This window comes from Anabrus simplex, chromosome 6 (genome assembly GCF_040414725.1).
Source record: "Anabrus simplex isolate iqAnaSimp1 chromosome 6, ASM4041472v1, whole genome shotgun sequence".
Taxonomy (NCBI): Eukaryota; Metazoa; Arthropoda; class Insecta; order Orthoptera; family Tettigoniidae; genus Anabrus; species Anabrus simplex.
In genome coordinates, this window is record NC_090270.1 from 150,190,437 (window position 1) to 150,212,081 (window position 21,645).

Genomic DNA, 21,645 nt, shown 5'->3' on the forward strand with positions numbered 1-21,645 from the left:
GGGTTAATTAAGGCCACGGCCGCTTCCTTCCATCTCCTAGGCCTTTCCTATACCATCGTCGCCATAAGACCTATCTGTGTCGGTGCGACGCAAAGCCCCTTGCAAAAAAAAAAAAAAATGTATATTGTGCCTTTAAGAGGCCTGCAACTTGTAAATTTGGAGAATAGTTTTCTAGAGAGAAATTATGTGGAGTGTACCGGGCGGTACACCTCTACGCCGCTAATTTAAAATTTGCGCCAGTTGAAACTCCTCTGCTGGAGGAAGTCTGAACTTTATCTAAGGTATTAATTTTCTACTTTCTCAGAAGATGTCACTACCTGGAAATTTTGGAGTTTTTGAACTGTGTCATTTTCGACGTATTTTTGTTTTGCTTGTAGTAAGAAGTGTGAACTTTCTCTTCTAGAGGACACTACTGAAGATCAACAATAGTGCACCCTAGTGCGGAGTGAAAGAACTGTTCTTTTGGAGAAAATTTAATTTCAAAAGTTTGTTCTTTGCTAAATTTCTTTCAGTCATTGTTTAAGTTGGCAATATTAACCCTTTCTTTCCCCTTGTTTTGAATTTAGCCAATCCCGAATTTCTTGAATTAATTTTCCACCAATTATGTGTTTCTTCTTCATATTGTGTAGGGGTTTTCTTGGTTAGCCAATAAAGTTTTTGTGGGAGGGTGTTCTCATTCCCCAAACGCCTCGAACTGTCCGCGAGAGTATATAAACTGCTGATTTTAGGGTCTCCGGGCCACTTCTGTTCCATCTTTCTGTGTGTAAAGTACATAGCAGGGGGCGGGAAGCGCCTCTTTCTCCGGCTGCGGTCAACAACAAGGTAATGGCCGATTAATAATTTCTTTCTTTGCTAGCTCAGCAGTTTAACTCTCGGGGCGGGTCCGAAGTTTTTCCATAATGTAACCTTCCTTAAAATGTAAAGACACTTGGTATCTATTCTATCTTTAAACTGCATATCGGGATAGAGAGTGCTTAACCCTCTCGAGCTCCCACTCATATTGTTTTGAGGTGAACTTATTTTTTTTCTCAACCTATTCTTCTTTAACGTAATGTAAATTGTTTCCTTCTTAAGTCACCTCTTTAGTATGGGATTAGCCCTTGTATTAACGGCCTAGTGCCAAGTAGGTTTTAAACAAAGCGTATTAGGAGCGCAAGTTCGCCTCCCCTCAAATTGTTATTTTAGAGGTCATGTAATTAATCTTTTCTCACTTAATAGACCTCAGTAGGTTAGGTATTTTACCCCTGTGTCTATGTCCAGAGAGGACAACTTGAAGGTGGAGTTTGGTGTGGCCTTTGAGAGGCTTAAAGTTTGAGAGCGAGCGGCTCTTTCTTGAAAATTGAGTGTTGTATGCCTCGAGGAGGCTTTTCTGTGTAATTTGGAGCAAGTGCTCCTGAGCATGAATGGGGTTTTCTGCCCCTCTGTTAATACTTATTTTGAAATAAGGTTGGGCTGATTGCCCAAGCATTGTGAAGTTCGGGGCCCGAAGCCCAAAACTTGTAAATATTATTGTTGCTCTTTGTTGCCTTGCTACTCTGTACCTGCCATGATTGTTATTTCTTTATTTGGAAAAGAAAATATAACCTTGTTAATTTCACATGCATTATAATTTCGTAGCTTGAGACCCGTTCACATCCGCACCTTCTTTCACGCATAACTACCACAAAAACACGGTAACAAGTGGTAGCAGAGCGTGGTTGAATGGGTCTCAATTTAGCCCCTTTTGACGGCTAAACATTGTTTGTTCCGAACTCTAACAATTTTCTCAGTTGCTGGAATTTTCTGATTTTTTCAAAATTGTTCTGTCATCATGCCCAGCCCTCGCGATGTTCTCCATCTTAACTATTTGCGCAAGGAGGAGTTGATCTATGAGTTAACTATCAGAAATGTGCAATCTGGAGGCACGGTTGCGATAGACACCAACAAGCTTAGAGAGTCCCTTGATTTGCCCATTTCCATCCCCAATTTGGGAGAGAAAGAAATTGACGACTCTCTTTCCACGATCACCGAGAATACTACTGGACTAGCATCGGTAGTTAGTTTTTTTGACGAAAATGATCCTTCTCCTAATCAAATTAAGCGTGTGCAAGCCAGGCTATATCATTTTTCAAATAGAGTTAACGATCTGTTGTCTCTGAAGTTGAATGACGTTCAGAAGAAGGAAGCTAGTACGTTGCTTGAAAGTATTTCTGAATTATCTAGCAAGGTCACTCAATTGTTAACTGGGGAAGTTCCTCCCAAAATTGATCAACCCACCACGATGAATGTAGGTAGCGAGGTAGAGCCTCCTAAGGGAGAAGCCAATAGGATAACCGTTGCTGCTCAAACTATCTCTGCCCCATTGGACAACGAGTCTGGACGCCGGGCATCGTTGAATAATATACGTTCTGAATTAACTTCCTTGCCACTGAAACCTTTACCTACTATGTCACCCGGGTTTAGCAGCTTGCCTCATCCATTGGCAATGTTGCTCAGAGGTATCTCTAAGTTTTCCGTTAATACCACCAGTGACGTAATTTCATTTTTAAGATTTTTAGTTGAATTTCAGGATCATGCTCTTGTGTTTTCTCTTTCTCCATGTCAAATTTTGCAAATTATCTATCCCTATGCAATAGGTATTCTCTCGGATAAAATAGTTAGAGCCATTGCCGAGCAATCATCGATTGAAGACTTCCACGACCACTTGCTAGCTAACTTCATCCCGGCCAGGGCAAGGTCCTCCCTTATTCAGAAGTACTATTATCGTGTACAGCGTTTGGATGAAAACTTGGCAGACTTTATCCAAGATATTAAATTCTATACTAGGGTGTTTGCTCTTCATTTTCCTGAAGAGCAGATTGTACAGGCTATTGTAGAAGGAATTTCACCATCCTATAGGTCATATTTGTGTTTCGCGGCGTGCCCGCAAACCTTCTCGGAACTTGAAGCATTGGCCGTTTCAGCGGAAGGGGTTAGATACGCCGATTCCTTGCGTGTCGCGAAAGAACCCCCACCTTCCTTTAGTAATACTCGGCCTCCACCTCGCCGATCAGTCACTCCTCGTAAATGTTACGCTTGCGAGTCGCCTGACCATCTGCGGGACAAGTGTCCATTGATCAAATCTAGTAGGGCAAATAATGGAGCTGGTTCATCACAAGGCTGTTTTAAATGTGGGGCTTTCTCACATATCGCCAAGAATTGCCCAAATTCAAATAGCACCCCCTCCTGCTCAACTTCTGGTGCAAACTCCACCTATGCCAATAATAAAAAATGACTAGTGGCTTCGGCTGAGTCGACTAATCACTCTTCCCGAGGCTCAGCACCTGGTAAACAGGTCGAAAATTCAGGGAATGTTCTATCTTCAAATTCATCTTTCGAATGCCCCAAAGAATGTCTTAGGATTGCGGCGGATACCCCCGCACCTGTTCCTTTTCTTAAGATTGAGTTAAATAACGAGCCTATAACAGCTCTATTAGATTCAGGCAGTGTTTGTTCAATTATTTCGGACCAATGGTATTCAAAATTGAAATCTGTTTGTAAACTACCTGACTATGTCTCATCTCCTGTTAAATATGTCTCGGCTAATTGATCTCCATTGGAAATCCTAGGTTCTGTAAATGTCAAAAATCGTATTTTTAAATTTACATGGAAAATCAAATTGTTTGTGGCTAAGCACTTGTCTTGCCCCATTATATTGGGAGCTGACTTCATTTCTTACACTGGTCTTGTGCTCGATCTCCAGAGTAGGTCGTGCACATTCAAATTTGCGTCCAATTGTAAAATTCCCTTGTTAAAGTGTAATTCTGTATCATGTTCATCTATTTCGCCTACCCAGGATGAGATGTTGTTAGACCTTAGACATCTACCTGAGGAGCAGGCTGATAATATTCGTAAATTATGTCAGTCATTTCCAGAGGTGTTCTCTGATACTCTTGGTGTTACTGACCTTATTGAATACAAAATTGAGGTCACGGATTCGATTCCTGTCCGTTTTACACCATATAGGCTATCGCCACCTAAAATGAAGGCTCTGAAAGGAATCATCGATCAGATGTTGAAGGATGGTATTATTAGGCCCTCTAAGTCGGCGTATTCGTCGCCTATTTTTCTAGTCCCGAAACACCAGGGGGGCTTCAGGCCTGTCATTGATTATAGGGCTCTCAATCGGAAGGTGGTGTTACAATCTGTGCCCCTTCCCGACCTTCATTCTTGTTTTTCATGGTTCCGTAAGGCCAAGTTCTTCACCATCTTGGACTTGAATCAAGCCTACAATCAAATTCCTCTAGCCGAAGAGTCTAAACATCTTACAGCGTTTGCCACGGACTGGAATTTATACGAATACAACCGCGTGCCTTTCGGGCTCCCCACGGGAGCAGCTGTACTCACTAGGCTGCTAGATAGGGTCTTCTCAGACATCAAATTCGAGTACTTGTACCACTACTTGGATGATGTCGTCGTATTTTCAGAGACTTTTGAAGAACATCTAGATCATCTGTGAGAAGTTCTCAATCGCCTTCGTAAGGCTGGGTTAACTGTCAAGTTGTCCAAGGTGGCCTTTGCTAAGCCCTCTATGTCATTCCTAGGGCATATTGTGTCACCTGATGGTGTTGCCGTCGATCATTCCAGAACACAGGCCATCCGTGATTTTAAACCTCCCAAGGACGTTAAAGGTATCGCCAGATTCATTGGTATGGTCAATTTCTTCAGGAAGTTTATTCCTAACTTCGCTAATAGAGCGGCGCCCTTAAACCTTCTTGGTAGGAAAGGCATCAAATTCGAGTGGGGACCTTCTCAACAAGCCGCTTTTGAAGATCTTAAATTAGCTCTCTGTAATGCCCCTGTACTTGCTATGCCTGATTTCTCGAAGAAATTCATCGTCCAAACCGACGCGTCGTCGTCAGCAGTAGCTGCAGTCCTTCTTCAAGAGACTGAACTAGGGAGGCGACCCATCGCATATGCATCTAGGACTCTATCGGCTCAAGAAGCCAAGTATTCTATCTATGAGCTCGAAGGGTTAGCAGTCTTATTTGCCTTAGAGAAGTTCCGTCTCTATCTGGAACATGTCAAATTCGACCTGGAGACAGATAATCAAGCCTTAAGCTGGGTCTTAGGTAGGCCGCGTCGTACTGGTCGTATAGCCCGTTGGGCCATCCGTATTTCTGCCTTCCAATTCGATGTCCGGCATATCAGAGGTACCGAAAATGTTGTTGCTGATGGACTCAGCCGTATGTTTTCCAACGACGTTGAGAACCATGAACCGGTCGACAGTTCATCACCTTCCGAGTCCATGCTATCTGATGTTAATGCCATCTTAACAGATGCTCCCATGCTCTTTAGGGATATCGAGAAATACCAACGTGAAGATCCGACGCTGGCTCCGATAATGGAAACCCTTTCTTCTGGGGAACATGTGGTCCCTTATATTCTGAAGAATGGTGTTTTATGTTGCCCATCGAGGCATGATAAGATGATGAAGGTTGTCGTTCCAGCTGTTCTTGTACCTATGATCTTCAAGTATTATCATGAGACCCCATTAGGAGGGCATCTTGGTATCTTTAAAAGTCGTAAAAAGATTCGTGAAAGGTTCATCTGGAAGGGTATGGACGGTGAAATCCGTGAACTAGTAAAAGCTTGTAAATCTTGTTTGCTCAGTAAACCAACCATGTCCACCAAGGTAGGCCTTCTGTCTTCGCATCAAGCGTCGCGCCCCATGGAACGCCTGTATATTGATTATGTAGGACCCTTCCCCCAGTCAAAGGGAAACGCCAACAAGTTCATCTTTGTATGCGTAGATGGTTTTACAAGATTTTCCTGGTTATTTCCGACTAAGCTGGCTACCTCTCAGTCCACCATTACTTGCCTAAATTGTATTTTTGCTTCTTTTGGTCCGTGCCAATATATTGTGTCTGATAATGCTAAGGCGTTTACATCAAATCATTTTCGTAAATTCTGTTTTGATTTGTCCATCTCTCATGTAACTACTTCTGCTTATTGCCCTCAACCATCTCTGGCTGAACGGGTTAACCGTAATCTCAGGTCCGCACTTATTGCCTATCATCATGAAGATCATTCCAGGTGGGACACGTCCCTGCATTGGTTAGCTTTTGCTTTGAATTCGGCGGTTCATGAATCACATAAATTTACTCCAGCCTCTTTGATGTTCAAGTTTGTTCCCAACACGCCGCTCTCTAACCTCTGGTCCCTGAGTGACATTCTACCTGAGACAATAGATCCGGACAACATTAAAGATCTTTGGAAGAAGGCTAAAGCCAATCTTAAAGTGTCTCATGAAAAGGTTAGGGAAAGGTATGATCGTGGACGGAGACCCACCCCTTTGAAGGTAGGTGACCAAGTAATGGTCAAGAATTTTGTTCCCGCGGGCAAGCTTGCCCCCAGATTCCATGGGCCGTGTGTTATTCTCGATTTCCTTACGCCGGTTACGTTGTTATTAAGCAATCCAGCCACCGAGAGGATATTTAGGGTTCACTTGTCGCAGGTGAAACCAGTGTAAATTTTGTGTTAACTTGTTTCATATAATTTAAAAGGAATATGAAGGTTATATTTTTTTTTTTGTGTTTGAGTTTCACTTTTAAGGCTTTCTGCCCCTTCTATAATATTTTGTTTCATATGTAAGCATTTTTGTGAAACCTGCCCCGAACCGTTAAACTGCCATCCTGTCCTTCCCACGGCCATTACCACGCTCCCGTCTCCTGCTCCACTACACACAGTGGCTCGCATCTGAAATGAATTTCTGCACGCCGCTGGCCCCTCAACCTCTCCACAAAGCCTGTGCCCTCAAAAATGATGATGGTCCAACAAAATTCTGCCGCCTGGCTTTAATGTTTCAGTGCCCCCGCAGCCGCGCGGCGCTGTACCGCTACTGGAATTGAGGAAGGGCCCCCTCTCTTCCAGCGAGGTCGACCAGTGTACGGCGAGCCGGAGCCCTCCTCCCGGCCAAGGCTGATGTGCGGCACACGACCTGCTACTTGCCCGCAGCCTGTATATGTTCACCGCGGGCGCGGCGTGCTTCAACACCACTGCTCCCCTCATAGTGCGGGCGAGCGGTATCTCAGGGTACTTGTGGGGTCCGAGCGGCCGCCTTTGGACGCAAGCTGCAATGGCCGGTCTGGCCATCCAACTTAATCAACATCAACTACATGGACAGTTACTATCAGCAATTACTACACTTGGGAATTCAATAGCAATATTTGGTGGACCTTGCAAAACTTTTCTTCACTTTCAAGTATTAAAAGTTTATCTTCTGAATTCAACTTCTACAAACATAAAGACTTTACTTCACCAGCCACAACAAAATTTTGAAACTGAATCAAACCACATTAAGAAAATCTTATAAATACCTCTGCAATTAATCTCCATATCAACATCAAAACTTGGACCTTGTTTCCAAACAAATTGCATGTGTCACCCCTGGAGGAACTTTTGGGGGGGGGGGAGGTCTGTACCGGGCGGTACACCTCCACGCCGCTAATTTAAAATTTGCGCCAGTTGAAACTCCTCTGCTGGAGGAAGTCTGAACTTTATCTAAGGTATTAATTTTCTACTTTCTCAGAAGATGTCACTACCTGGAAATTTTGGAGTTTTTGAACTGTGTCATTTTCGACGTATTTTTGTTTTGCTTGTAGTAAGAAGTGTGAACTTCCTCTTCTAGAGGACACTACTGAAGATCAACAATAGTGCACCCTAGTGCGGAGTGAAAGAACTGTTCTTTTGGAGAAAATTTAATTTCAAAAGTTTGTTCTTTGCTAAATTTCTTTCAGTCATTGTTTAAGTTGGCAATATTAACCCTTTCTTTCCCCTTGTTTTGAATTTAGCCAATCCCGAATTTCTTGAATTAATTTTCCACCAATTATGTGTTTCTTCTTCATATTGTGTAGGGGTTTTCTTGGTTAGCCAATAAAGTTTTTGTGGGAGGGTGTTCTCATTCCCCAAACGCCTCGAACTGTCCGCGAGAGTATATAAACTGCTGATTTTAGGGTCTCCGGGCCACTTCTGTTCCATCTTTCTGTGTGTAAAGTACATAGCAGGGGGCGGGAAGCGCCTCTTTCTCCGGCTGCGGTCAACAACAAGGTAATGGCCGATTAATAATTTCTTTCTTTGCTAGCTCAGCAGTTTAACTCGCGGGGCGGGTCCGAAGTTTTTCCATAATGTAACCTTCCTTAAAATTTAAAGACACTTGGTATCTATTCTATCTTTAAACTGCATATCGGGATAGAGAGTGCTTAACCCTCTCGAGCTCCCACTCATATTGTTTTGAGGTGAACATATTTTTTTTCTCAACCTATTCTTCTTTAACGTAATGTAAATTGTTTCCTTCTTAAGTCACCTCTTTAGTATGGGATTAGCCCTTGTATTAACGGCCTAGTGCCAAGTAGGTTTTAAACAAAGCGTATTAGGAGCGCAAGTTCGCCTCCCCTCAAATTGTTATTTTAGAGGTCATGTAATTAATCTTTTCTCACTTAATAGACCTCAGTAGGTTGGGTATTTTACCCCTGTGTTTATGTCCAGAGAGGACAACTTGAAGGTGGAGTTTGGTGTGGCCTTTGAGAGGCTAAAAGTTTGAGAGCGAGCGGCTCTTTCTTGAAAATTGAGTGTTGTATGCCTCGAGGAGGCTTTTCTGTGTAATTTGGAGCAAGTGCTCCTGAGCATGAATGGGGTTTTCTGCCCCTCTGTTAATACTTATTTTGAAGTAAGGTTGGGCTGATTGCCCAAGCATTGTGAAGTTCGGGGCCCGAAGCCCAAAACTTGTAAATATTATTGTTGCTCTTTGTTGCCTTGCTACTCTGTACCTGCCATGATTGTTATTTCTTTATTTGGAAAAGAAAATATAACCTTGTTAATTTTACATGCATTATAATTTCGTAGCTTGAGACCCGTTCACACCCGCACCTTCTTTCACGCATATCTACCACAAAAACACGGTAACATGGAGCAAAGATTCTCCTCGTCCTGTTGTAAACGTTGCAGCTCAGTCTACCTGCAGTCCTATTGAAGGGAGCCGGGGTGCTCTTGTTAAAATTGTAACTGGAGAGCTTGAAGCTCATGTTGTTAAATCATGTTGTCTAATTGTTCTAGGAGATTCTAACATTGTTTTCCGAGCTCACGAGCTAAACCTTTATACCTGATTATTTGTTATTGCTTAGCAAATTTTATAATTTGGAAAGAAAAAACGGAAAAGGACGAAATAAAATTACTAATTTTAAAGTTTTAATAAAACCTTGATTTTTCTCTATCCACCCATTCAAGCCCGCACCTTGTTACACCCCTGCCCACCACGGTATCAACGTAGGACTAATAATCATTCCATCGTAACGTAATAATATTAACATATTTTTGCTGTGGTTTTAAATATACCGTGGTACATCGAAAGTATCGATTGCAAAAGCTTTGTTGGGTGATCTAGTAAGACATTAGAACACCGAAGCACACTTCTCATTGTTAAGGCTGTCCACAGCAAGAAAATATGAGTGATTTTGAACAAGAAGTAGTCAGTTTCTTTGTTTGGGCTAATAAATTTATAATAAGACATTGGTCAAATCCGCATGGATGACAAAATCGTCTTCTATATATTACATCAAATAGTCTTCCTGCATGTACTTTTTTAATATTAACCTAACACTTAGTTTTACAATGGGCATCTATATAAATAAAGTTTTAGGGGTCCGCTGTCTGTAATTTCTTTGTTTTGCCTATTTTTCAGATATTTATCCGTTTTAGGTCAAGTCATGACCGAATCAGTTTCGATATGCATGTCATTTTAAAACTCTTTGAATAGACGGGGGTTTATAGGAAAACCACAACTTACTCGTTGAACGATTACAACTCCTAAGAGCTTATCAAGATACTGGATACACAGTGTATGTACGAGAGATTCAAGAATAAGAAGACGAATTACACCGTAAGCATATTATTGTGTAACATAATCCTTTCCCGACACTATTTTTTTAAATGTATCAGCTGTTAAGATAACAGCTTCCTCCTCCTCCTCCTGTGCAATCGCCCATGGCCGGCTCACAAGCGCCAATGTATAGCCGCCATCTTGCGCAAGCGTCCCTAGGCCGTCTCATAAGAGCCTATGTATAGCAGCTATCTTGCGCAAGCGCCCCTAGGCCGTCTCATAAGAAGCTATATATAGTTGCCATATTGTGCAATTAGCCGCCATCTTGCGCAAGCGTCCCTAGGGTGTCTCATAAGAAGCTATGTATAGACGTCATCATGCGCAATCAGATAGCCGCCATTTTGCGCATGCGCTCTTGGCCGTTCCCTAAGAGCAGCAGCCATCTTGCGTAAGCGTCCTTAAGCCGTCTCATAAGGAGGTGTGTATAGAAGCCATCTTGTGCAATTGGCGTCGGGAAGGGCATCCGGCCATAAAACTGAGCTTAGGTTCCCCATGCTGTTAGGTGCGTTCTCTTATGCTAATCTACATTGTCCTACTACTCAAAATAACGTCTCGACGATACCCATTACCCTACTACTCAAGATAGCGTCAGGAAGGGCATGCGGTCGTAAAACTGAGGTTAGGCTCCTTCATGAGGTTAGGCTTGCTTTCTTACGCGTAAAAAGTAAAGTTAAGCCCCTCCAAGATGGCGAATGTGAGGTTAAGTATGCAGTTGGCCAGCATAGCAATGACGTTGCCAGAGGTCAATGCGATGGAGGCCTCTGTCGTCGGCCAGCGGTGGCGATTGTTCCAGAACCATCCAAAAGTATCTACTTATGGGGTGACTAAAATTTTCGAAACCTCTAAATTCTTAACACAGTTTTGGCATTTATTCACCCCTCTGTAGAAAAGGCTTAGCCTCTGCAACTTCGGGCCGTAAGCCCATTTATCGTTTTGGGATTTTTTTCTACAAAAAGAGCAAGTGTAGAGACAAAATTCTTCATTGGTCGAGGCCCCGAACAAATAGCACACGGTATTTATGTAAAAAGAAAAAAATGGGAGCCATTCCTACTCATCTCGATCACTCAAGTTTTAAGACGAGTCGAGCACGTTGAATATTTCAAACACGGGATAAATCCGGCCATCTTACTTGAATAGCTGACTAGAAGATAAAAGAAAAGAATACCAGAGTTAAAAATTGTATGCCCAATATCGTTCTAATTTTAATCCATTAATGAACTTGAGTGAGGCTGTGATCGACATTAACCCTCACACAGCCAGGGCTAGCTCACAGCACGGCGTCTCTTTAAAGGAACAAGTGGAATAACTAATTTAATAAAGTACTCTACAGCGAAGTAAATGGTAATTGTTTCACAGTTAAAACTTTTCTCTTAGACAACATGATGGTCATGTCGTTTCCCAAAGAAGTTGAACCCTTTCACTTCGCAAAGCTCTCTACGCTATCCTATAATCTCTGTCATGTTTGTGCAAATCAAATTATATCATATTTTATCTCCATTAGACGTTGTATATATTTAAAATATGCATTTATATATTTATGAATTTATCAATGTATTTATTACTATAAGGGGCTGCCTTGCCGAGGCGGTAAAGGCGTGCTCGGTTCACCAGGGAGGAGAATTCCCATCAGGAAGTCGTAAAATTTAAGAAAGGAGATTTCCACTTCCGTAGGTGCGCATGGCCCTGAGGTTCACTCAGCCTACACCAAAAATGAGTACCAGGTTAATTCATGAGGGCAAAGGCAGCCGGGCGTAGAGCTAAACACTGTACCCCATCAAGTGCCGAGATTCCGAATGGTGGAAGCCTTTACCTTCTACGCTTCCAAGGGCCTTCATGGCCTGTACGCACACGACTTTGCTTTACTTTACTTATTATTATAGTCTAGAACAGAGAAAGAAAAATTACGGCAGACTCTACAATGAAACTGATGAAATAAAAGTTAATATACAACAAGAAAAACAAACAGGCTGCGTGAAATGCAGGATATACAATTCATGAATATTAGAATAATATTTTTACAACATTATCTATTAATACATCTTTCTCCTTTCTTTCTTAATCTGCTTACCCTCCAGGCTCGGTTTTTCCCTCAGTCAGCGAGGGATCCCACCTCTATGGCCTCAAGGGCAGTGTCCTGGAACTTCAGACTCTGGATCAGGGGATACAACTGGGGAGGATGACCAGTACCTCGCCCAGGCGACCTCACCTGCTATGCTGAACAGGGGCCTGGCGGAGGGATGGGAAGATTGGAAGGGATATACAGGGTATAGGGAAGGAAGCGGCCGTGGCCTTAAGTTAGGTACCATCCCGGCATTTGCCTGGAGGAGAAGTGGGAAACCACGGAAAACCACTTCCAGGATGGCTGAGGAGGGAATCGAACCCCCCTCTACTCAGTTGACCTCCCGAGGCTGAGTTGACCCCGTTCCAGCCCTCGTTCCACTTTTCAATTTTCGTGGCAGAGCCGGGAATCGAACCCGGGCCTCCGGGGGTGGCAGCTAATCACACTAACCAGTACACCACAGAGGTGGATCTAATAATACATTGCGTACAAAATTTGGTTTCACATTCTCAAAAATAATAATTTCAACGTCGATGATAGTAACGAGGTTAAGTAATGGTGTACCCAGGTATTCTTTGTAACATATATTTTCATAAGAACATCAGCACACATACTGTGTGTGACCAAAACGATCCTGAATTTTACAAAAAAACTTGTTTTTTGATTTTTGACTCAGTTTTGACTCAGTTAATTTATAACTCTTATTTACTTCAGAATGCCGAAATAAACTTTGAGTGATTAATTCATGAAAATATTTATGAAATACCTGAAGAGGAAAATATATGGTTACAGTATTATACTTGAAAAGAAACTGCTTAATCAAAATACAACGTCATGCTTTGCTCTGGGAAGAACATCATCAAATTCTATCAAATCTCACTCAATTATTTAGAAATATTTCCCATCCTTAGGATACACTCACGGCTGCCAGAGACTGGCTACTATTCCTAAATACTTGAGTGTGATTTAATAGAATCTGCTGGCGTTCTTTCAAAAACGAAACGTGTAATTCTATTTTAATTAAACAGTTTCTTTTCAAATATACTGCCAACAGCAGTAGCTGTGTTGAAACACCGGATCCCGTGAGATCTCCGTAGTTAAGCAACATTGGGCGTGGACAAGATTTGGATGGGTTGCCACGCGCTGTTGGTGGGGGTAAGGGAATGGAGGAGCGGAAAGGAACTGGCCACCCTACGGTACGTAAACTCCGGCTCAGGCAGACCTCTGTGGAGGTTCGGACCTGCCTTCGGGCAGAATACACCCTTACCTCAAAATTAATTTCAGCAGACTGAGGAACCTAAGAATTATATATTATGTAATCTGTAGTCCGCCTCTGTGGTGTAGTGGTTAGTGTGATTAGCTGCCACCCCCAGAGGCCCGGGTTCGATTCCCGGCTCTGCCACGAAATTTGAAAAGTGGTACGAGGGCTGGAACGGGGTCAACTCAGCCTCGGGAGGTCAACTGAGTAGAGGGGGGTTCGATTCCCTCCTCAGCCATCCTGGAAGTGGTTTTCCGTGGTTTCCCACTTCTCCTCCAGGCAAATGCCGGGATGGTACCTAACTTTAGGCCACGGCCGTTTCTTTCCCTCTTCCTTGTCTATCTCTTCCAAACTTCCCATCCCCCTACAAGGCCCCTGTTCAGCATACCAGGTGAGGCCGCCTGGGCGAGATACTGGTCATCCTTCCCAGTTGTATCCCCCGACCCAGAGTCTGAAGCTCCAGGACACTGCCCTTGCGGCGGTAGATGTGGGATCCCTCGCTGGGTCCGAGGGAAAAACCGCCCCTGGACGTTAAACAGATTACGAACGAACGATGTAATCTGTAGAAATGAAACTGTCAAAAATATCCAGTAGCATCCATTTACTGAATATTTCGTTTATCAAACGCGAAAGTCGATCTGTACTCCCTGCAATATAAAATGATTAAATGTTTCACACACACTTGTTAGTGATGAATTCTTGTGATGTAACGTGTTACCTTGTATGCGTTGATCATTTCTAACACAGAATAAATCCAGCCATTTTACGTGGATAAGTAACATTATGATAAATTATTCTGAATTCTGGTATTAAGAATTGTATATAAGCATTCCTGTAAAAATATAAATCAGAAAAGTAGCCGATTTGTGGCAGACATAAGCTTTTTTAAATATAAACGTAAAATTTACATGAAACCGGTACCCTCCATCTGATGGCCCAAAGTTCGTGGGTATGATCCTGGCTGAGGCAGTAAAAATCATTATCTTATTATTATTTTCCTGAAAACTAGCCTGACATCTCGGGAATATAATGGCTAGTGTGCCACAGAAATCAGTCAATAGAATTTATAGTAATATTGAGACTCACTTACGTGTCTTGCAAAACTTTATTGCTGTGTTCTAGTAGAAGTGCGAGTTAATATGTTCTTCAGGACAGGGTAAAGCGTGAGGAACAGGGAAAAGTTGTGGTGGAGGCGCTCTCAGAAGTAGAGTACTTCACGGAGGAGGGATGAGTGGTTGGCCACTTGCTAAGTTCACTAATAAAGCAGCAGAGAAATCCGAGTGAGACAGCTCTTAACATGCACTACCAGCTATCATGAACTCTGTTCTCAACAGCCCACTAAGGTTAGAATTTAGTGAAGCATATTTCGCGGTTTCATCAAAATAGTCCGCGGTTTTAAAATGGGGATGAAAGATGAATAACATTCCTGTGTTGTGAAGAGGGAGAGAGAGTTCAGGTACAGAGAATGGGGATGAGACGGAGCTTTGGAATGAAACTCACTCCACTTATTCCACCCTCCTCGTTGAAACTACGCTCCGTTTAACATTTTTGTTGCATCAGATTCCATCACCCATTTAAATTCTAAGAACTGGAAAATTCCTTCAAAAGTAATCGCTGCTGGTTTTGCTTGGGCGCCGCTTCAGGGAACATTCTTAAGACTCGAAACAGAAAGAGGAAAGAGGAAGAAGGATGCTAATTTTAATATACCAACGTATATGCCAGAATGTGCCCTGTTACAATGCTATCAAGTTCAAGATACACCCAGAAATCTTGCTAAAAGAAGGTACAAGGAATTTTGACGATATTTACAGAAGAGATCTCACTTTCGTAATTGTGCTTACTGAGGCTTTTACCAAAAGATGACTAAGATATTGCTGGTAGTGGTGGTGACCAGGATAGAATTTACAACACACTCACAGTCTCAGAAAGCTTTCAAATAAGTGCTTTTGCCATGATATAAAGGATAAATAATCATTGATATGTATTTTGCTCACATCCATTCAATCAGTACTAAGAAATAAAAAAAAATGTTTAGGCAAGTCCTCTCCGTAGAGAGATATGAAGGCTCCCGGAAAAAATGGAAGTAAAACCTGCCGTCTGTCACCTCGGCATTACGTACATTTTCTTCTTCTTCTTCTTCTTCTTCTCCTTGTTCATACGCCCTACTAACTACTTCTATCGTTTTCAGAGACGTTTTCTCTTACGGAAGTTATTTTACTTGTCGGCAAATCTATGCACAGTAACCCTCTTGTCTCGTAAGTCAAGGTGAAATATAATGTACAACCTGCAAGGAATAATGAAAATAATTTCTGCTGATATAAAAACTGGCATTACTGGGCGAGTTGGCCGTGTGGTTAGGGCCGCGCAACTGTGAGCTTGCATCCGGGAGATAGTGGGTTGGAACCCCAATGTCGTCAGCCCTAAAGATGGTTTTCAGTGGTTTCCCATTTTCACACCAGGTAAATTCTGGGGCTTTACCTTTATTAAGGTCACGAATGCTTCCTTCCCACTCCTAGGCCTTTCCTATCCCATCGTCGCCATAAGACCTATCTGTGTCGGTGCGACGTAAAGCAAGTTGTAAAAAAAAACTGGCTTCCACGTATGTCTTCTTATTATTGTTTTTTCTTAATCCTCTTCTATTATAGCTTTTTCCACAATCCGATGAGATCCTGGGTTCGAACTGTGTTGCATATGTGGACTTGCTCCATTTTGTGGCCGGATGCCCTTCATGAAGCCAACCATATATGGTAGGATGAATCACTATTGTATGTTATGTATGGTGGTCGGTAGAGTCGTGTGTGTTTGAAAAAGAGTATATTGAGACAAACATGAACACCCAGTCCCCGAGTCAGGAGAATTGACCGGTTGCAGGTAAAATTCCCAATCTGAATGGGAATCGAGTCCAGAATCCATTAAACAGAAGGCCCCTAAGCTGACTATTGAAATAGCTTTCATGTGGTAAGGTCGATACTGGTACCCATGTGATGATGAATTTAGAGTAAATATGCATATACGATATAAACATTGCAAACTTTGTTAAGAACTAATGTTGAAATTTTGCACCAAAATTGCCTTTGGGTAATAATTAATATATTTTGTAGTAAACACACCAACTTCTTTTAAGGTTTTAGTGGACGTCAAGGTACTGGTTTGTTACCTCGGAGGATCGAACTTAGGCTCAGAAATACAGCGCTTTTCTGTCCAAGCCGATCAGCCTGGCGACATTAATTGGGATAGCCTGACGTTGTTCCAAATAATTAACTTGGAGCTCATTTGTGGCCAAGGCTGGGTAACAGCTAGGTCTATGTACACTTGCGTGCCGAAAATCTGGCCCTTTTCCTTGTACCAATACAGTGTTCTTTTGCTTCCGCATGGTTTCTACGTTCACATAACTAATATTTGCTTCCACCCAGCCCTTACCGGCAGCACGAAAACAGACCCAAAATGTCCTAAATTTGAAGATTTATTGCTTTAGTGTTTATCGAAATGAAAATGGATATATTTAGATAAAAACAAAACAAGCTGCAAATCTAACTTTTGCCAGACTGAGTGGCTCAGAGGGTTCGATCCTGGCTCACTCCGGTGGCATTTGAAGCTGCTCAAATACGTCAGCCTCGTGTCGGTGATTTACTGCCACGTAAAATACCTCCTGTGGGACTAAATTCCGGCACCTCGGCGTCTCCTAAAACCGTAAAAGTAGTTAGTGGGACGTAAAGCCAATAAGATTAGCTACTATTATTCACTTGTGAAGGGAAATGGATATTATTTTCAAAACTGTGATTAATTTTGAACAGTATTATCAATTCCTGCCTAGGTGGCTCAGACGGCAGCGCGACGGCCTCTCACCGCTGGATTCCATGGTTCAAATCCCGATCACGCCATGTGAGATTTGTGCTGAAAAAAAAAGCAGGCTGGACAGGATTTTCTCCGGGTACTCCGGTTTTCCCTGTCATCTTTCATTCCAGCAACACTCTCGAATATCATTTCATCTGTCAGTCATTAATCATTACCTCAGAGGAGTGCGACATGCTTCGGCAGCCGGCACAGTTCCTATCCTCGCCGCTAGATGGGGCTTAATTCACTCTGTTCCTGACCCGGTCAAATGACTGGGAAAAGGCTGTGGATTTTCATTTTTTAATTCTCAATTCGTGAAAATTACCGGGTATTTATTCTCAGTACTAGGTTATTATGCCAATGAAGACAGATTGTTTTGTTTAATGTCGACCCAATGGACTGAAACTCGTAGTCATTTAAGCATAGGATCAGTGAAAAGTTTGTTAATTATTAAGTGAAATTTGTAACAATTTGATTGCACAGAATTTTATAATTATGTATTGAACAAGAGTGATTTATTACCAAAAATCACACAACCATATAAGTACGAGCGTGACTCAGTGTCATATAATGGTAAGAAAATCAATATTTTTAATAATATGACTTGTTTCTTTTTAAATCCATTCTAGAACAAACCAACAACTCATTCGATGACCTGCATTATGACGCTAGGTAGTGTTCAATGTAAAATCTTTTTGCTTGATAAAGTGTCCTACATTTTGATAAAATGTCCTACATTTCAGGTCTCAATGTTTCTATGTATAGCTGACTTGGAGAAATATTATAAACTAAATAAACGAATGAACGATGTTTTGATATGAAGTGAAATGAAGAAGCCCACTTAAATGAAACTTGCTGTGAATGGAGTAAATGCGAAGGGATGGTGGCGGTGGTGGTGGTTTTCACTGTTCCAAGAGGTGGCATTATTGGGCAACCATCCTCTATTAACATTAAATTAGAAAGGAAATGGAAACGTTCCGACACATCGAAGACTGATGATGTCGGAAAAAGAAAGGGAAAAGCCACGAGAAGGGAGTGAAAATTAAAAAAAAAAACACCTTGGGCCTCTCCAACCTAATACTGTCGGGTTCGGGAGAGTACAATCAATCAGTCACTACTGATCTGCATTTAGGGCAGTCGCCCAGGTGGCAGATTCTTATATGTTGTTTTCCTAGCCTTTTCCTGAATGATTTCAAAGAAACTGAAAATTTATTGAACACCTCCATTTGTTTTTCCAATCCCTAACCCCTTTCCTATAAACGAATATTTGCCCTAATTTGTCCTCTTGAATTCCAACTTTATCTTCATATTGTGATAAGGACATCACTGAAACCAAGCGGATTGGCCACGTGTGTTAATGTGTTACGGCTATGCAGCCAATCTCTGCATTCGGGGACGCGTGAGTTCGAACCCCACCGTCGGCTGTCCTGAGAATGGTTTTCTTTGGTTTCCCATTGTTCACTCCCAGGCAAATGGCAGGACAGTTCCTATACATAGGTTACAGCCGATTCCTTCCACCTCTTACCCAATTTCATTCACCATTATCCATTTCATTTTCATTAGCTCCTCAAATGAGGTTGACGTCAGGAAGGGCATCTGTCCGTAAAACATGTCATTTCATTTCATTTCTCCTCATCTCTATATGAGATACACTTTCTATATGCGAGTGCACCTCTCCTGAAGTGGAAGTCGTATTTCTACCTTTCCCGGCGTTTCTGACCAGGAACTGAACCCATGACCTTCAAGGTGGAACGAACATGCCTTTATCAGTATTTGCTAGACATCCGTAGTACTGAACAGTAGTCTACTAATACATATCACAGTCCTGTTCTAATTCTCCTTCATGTAAAGAACTACAATTACGATTATAATTTTTTTTTACAATTTGTTTTACGTCGCATCGACACAGATAGGTCTTATGACGACGATAGGACAGGAAAGGGCTACGACTGGGAAGGAAGCGGCCGTGGCCTTAATTTAGGTACAACCCCAGCATTTGCCTGGTGTGAAAATCTGAAACCACGGAAAACCATCTTCAGGTCTGCCGACAGTGGGGTTCGAACCCACTATCTCCCAAATACTGGACACTGGCCGCACTTAAGCGACTGCAGCTATCGAGCTCGGTGCGATTATTTATATTCAGTGATAGTATTCTAAGTGGTGACAAGTACCCTAAATGGTAGTGACCGAGGGAAGTGACAAGTTCAGGGATAGTGCGTTCCAGTACACCCGCTAGCAGCCATAGAAAAGTCTCCCTGTGATTTTGCATTTCACACCTGGCAAATGGTGGGCAGTACCTTTATACTTCAACATTTACAATCAGTGGCTCCTAACTTGGCCTGCTAACTGCACATTTCTCTTGACGACTTCTCTGTACTTTTTCACCTTGTGCACTGATCTGTAGTAGCATATCTCTGTTCCATGCTGGCTGGTAATTATCCATCTCGGACAGCCCAGGGTGCATGTTGCTGCGTTGATTTTACGCTGTTTCAGGCTGAAATATCTCCGTTTTGGGTGAGCAGAGTGGATCCTAAATAGATCGCGGTTGCAGCAGCCAGGTTGCTCTATAGCGCAAAGCGTCCCTTCTCATCACATAACCACAGACTGCGTGTCAGTTAGTAAGCAAGGGTTTCCAAACCTCACATTTCCGTCCCAATGGCCAGTCCCCAGTCCTCTGAGGACTGGCAGCTTGTGTGTGTATTCGTTTAAGGCTATTAGGTTGCCTAACAAAAACGAAATCGCTAACAAATTCTCTAACAGTCTTCACCTTAATTCAAGGTTAAATAAATAAATAAATAAATAAATAAATAAATAAATAAATAAATAAATAAATAAATAAATAAATAATAAATATTAATTGTTATACATTTTAAAAGATGCTATGGTGTTAGCATTATGGTCCACAGTAGGATTTATGTACTAAAAGACAAATCACGCAATGTAGCTCATAAACACGCTCAATTGACAACGATCTCAGCTTCGATCGACCGCACATTCTTGCGAACTGAAGGACGACTAACCAGCTGAAACAATTAGGACATCCTTTTTATTACCTGTACTATTCCGTTGTCAAATTTGGCTTCTATTTTTTTCTATTTGCTTTACGTCGCACCGACACAGATATGTCTTATGGCGACGATGGGATAGGAAAGGCCTAGGAAGTGGAAGGAAGCGGCCGTGGCCTTAATTAAGGTACAACCACGGCATTTGCCTCGTGTGAAAATGGGAAACCACGGAAAACCATCTTCAGGGCTGCCGACAGTGGGGCTCGAACCCACTATCTCCCGATTACTGGATACTGGCCGCACTTAAGCGACTGCAGCTATCGAGCTCGGTAATTTTGACTTCAAGCTAGAAGTCGTTTACTATATGATGTATATTTATTATTTTTACTATATTTACTATATGATGTATATTTTAACGCCTACCTAACGAGTGTTTGAAGGTTTTTTTTTGCTATTTGCTTTACGTCGCACCGACACAGATAGGTCTTATGGCGACGATGGGACAGGAAAGGCCTAGGAATGCGAAGGAAGCGGCCGTGGCCTTAATTAAGGTACAGCCCCAGCATTTTCCTGGTGTGAAATCGGGAAACCACGGAAGACCATATTCAGGGCTGCCGACAGTGGGATTCGAACACACTATCTCCCGGATGCGAGCTCATAGCTGCGCGCCCCTAACCGCACGGCCACCTCACCCGGTGTTTGAATGTTTATTTGAAACAATTCAGAAAGGCATCACATTATAAAAGATTAAAATGTTAAGGGCGAATATGTGCGTTATTATAAGTGTGATTTTTTTAAATTAGCAATCCTTGTCTTTATTTACGTTAGCTTATATCCTTCTTCCTTTTTCTAGCATTTTCCTAATTACTTATGGATCGCACTCTATGCGTATTTATCTCCGTTTTATAGCTAGATTCCTTTCCTGACATTAATCTTATATAACGCGATGCATTCACCACTGAGTGTTTCTGTGGAGGTTAGTAGGGTGGTGTATTGTATGTATGAAGAGTTGTGTAAGCTGTTAGCACAAGCACAAACACCCAGTCTATGAGCCTAAATTACCCGGCCGCAGCTAAAATCACCTGCCGGATCGCGAATCAAAGCCCGGGTCTTATGGACCGAGGACCACAACGTTGACTATTCATTCAAGGTGGCACACTTTGTTTTGATTTAAGTGCTCCAATATAAAGTAAATATTAGGGTCTGCACAGCCTAAAAATAATGAACTTCCTTTGTTCTTGGTTCCTCTCTTGACGTACGCTCACAAAACTTTCATTTCACATCTCAAGTCATTTAATTTTTAAGAACAACGTTGTTCGGTTACAATAGTAGTTAATTCAAAGAGCAGGAAGTATTTCACACATCAAGATAAGAGCACCATCATCCTTGTGTTGAGTTATGCCGGTACATCCACTCTCTGACAATAAAGTGCTCTCGAGTCGTTCTACACACAGCACATCTCCCGCAGGACTGCCAGGAAGCTAGTCTCAGTCATGTGCTATTCACGTACACACTTACGCTCTTCTAAAACATCATATTTTCCTCTCTCCTGCTGCGACGCCACTCGACGCTCAGCGCCTCTTTCACCAAGTAT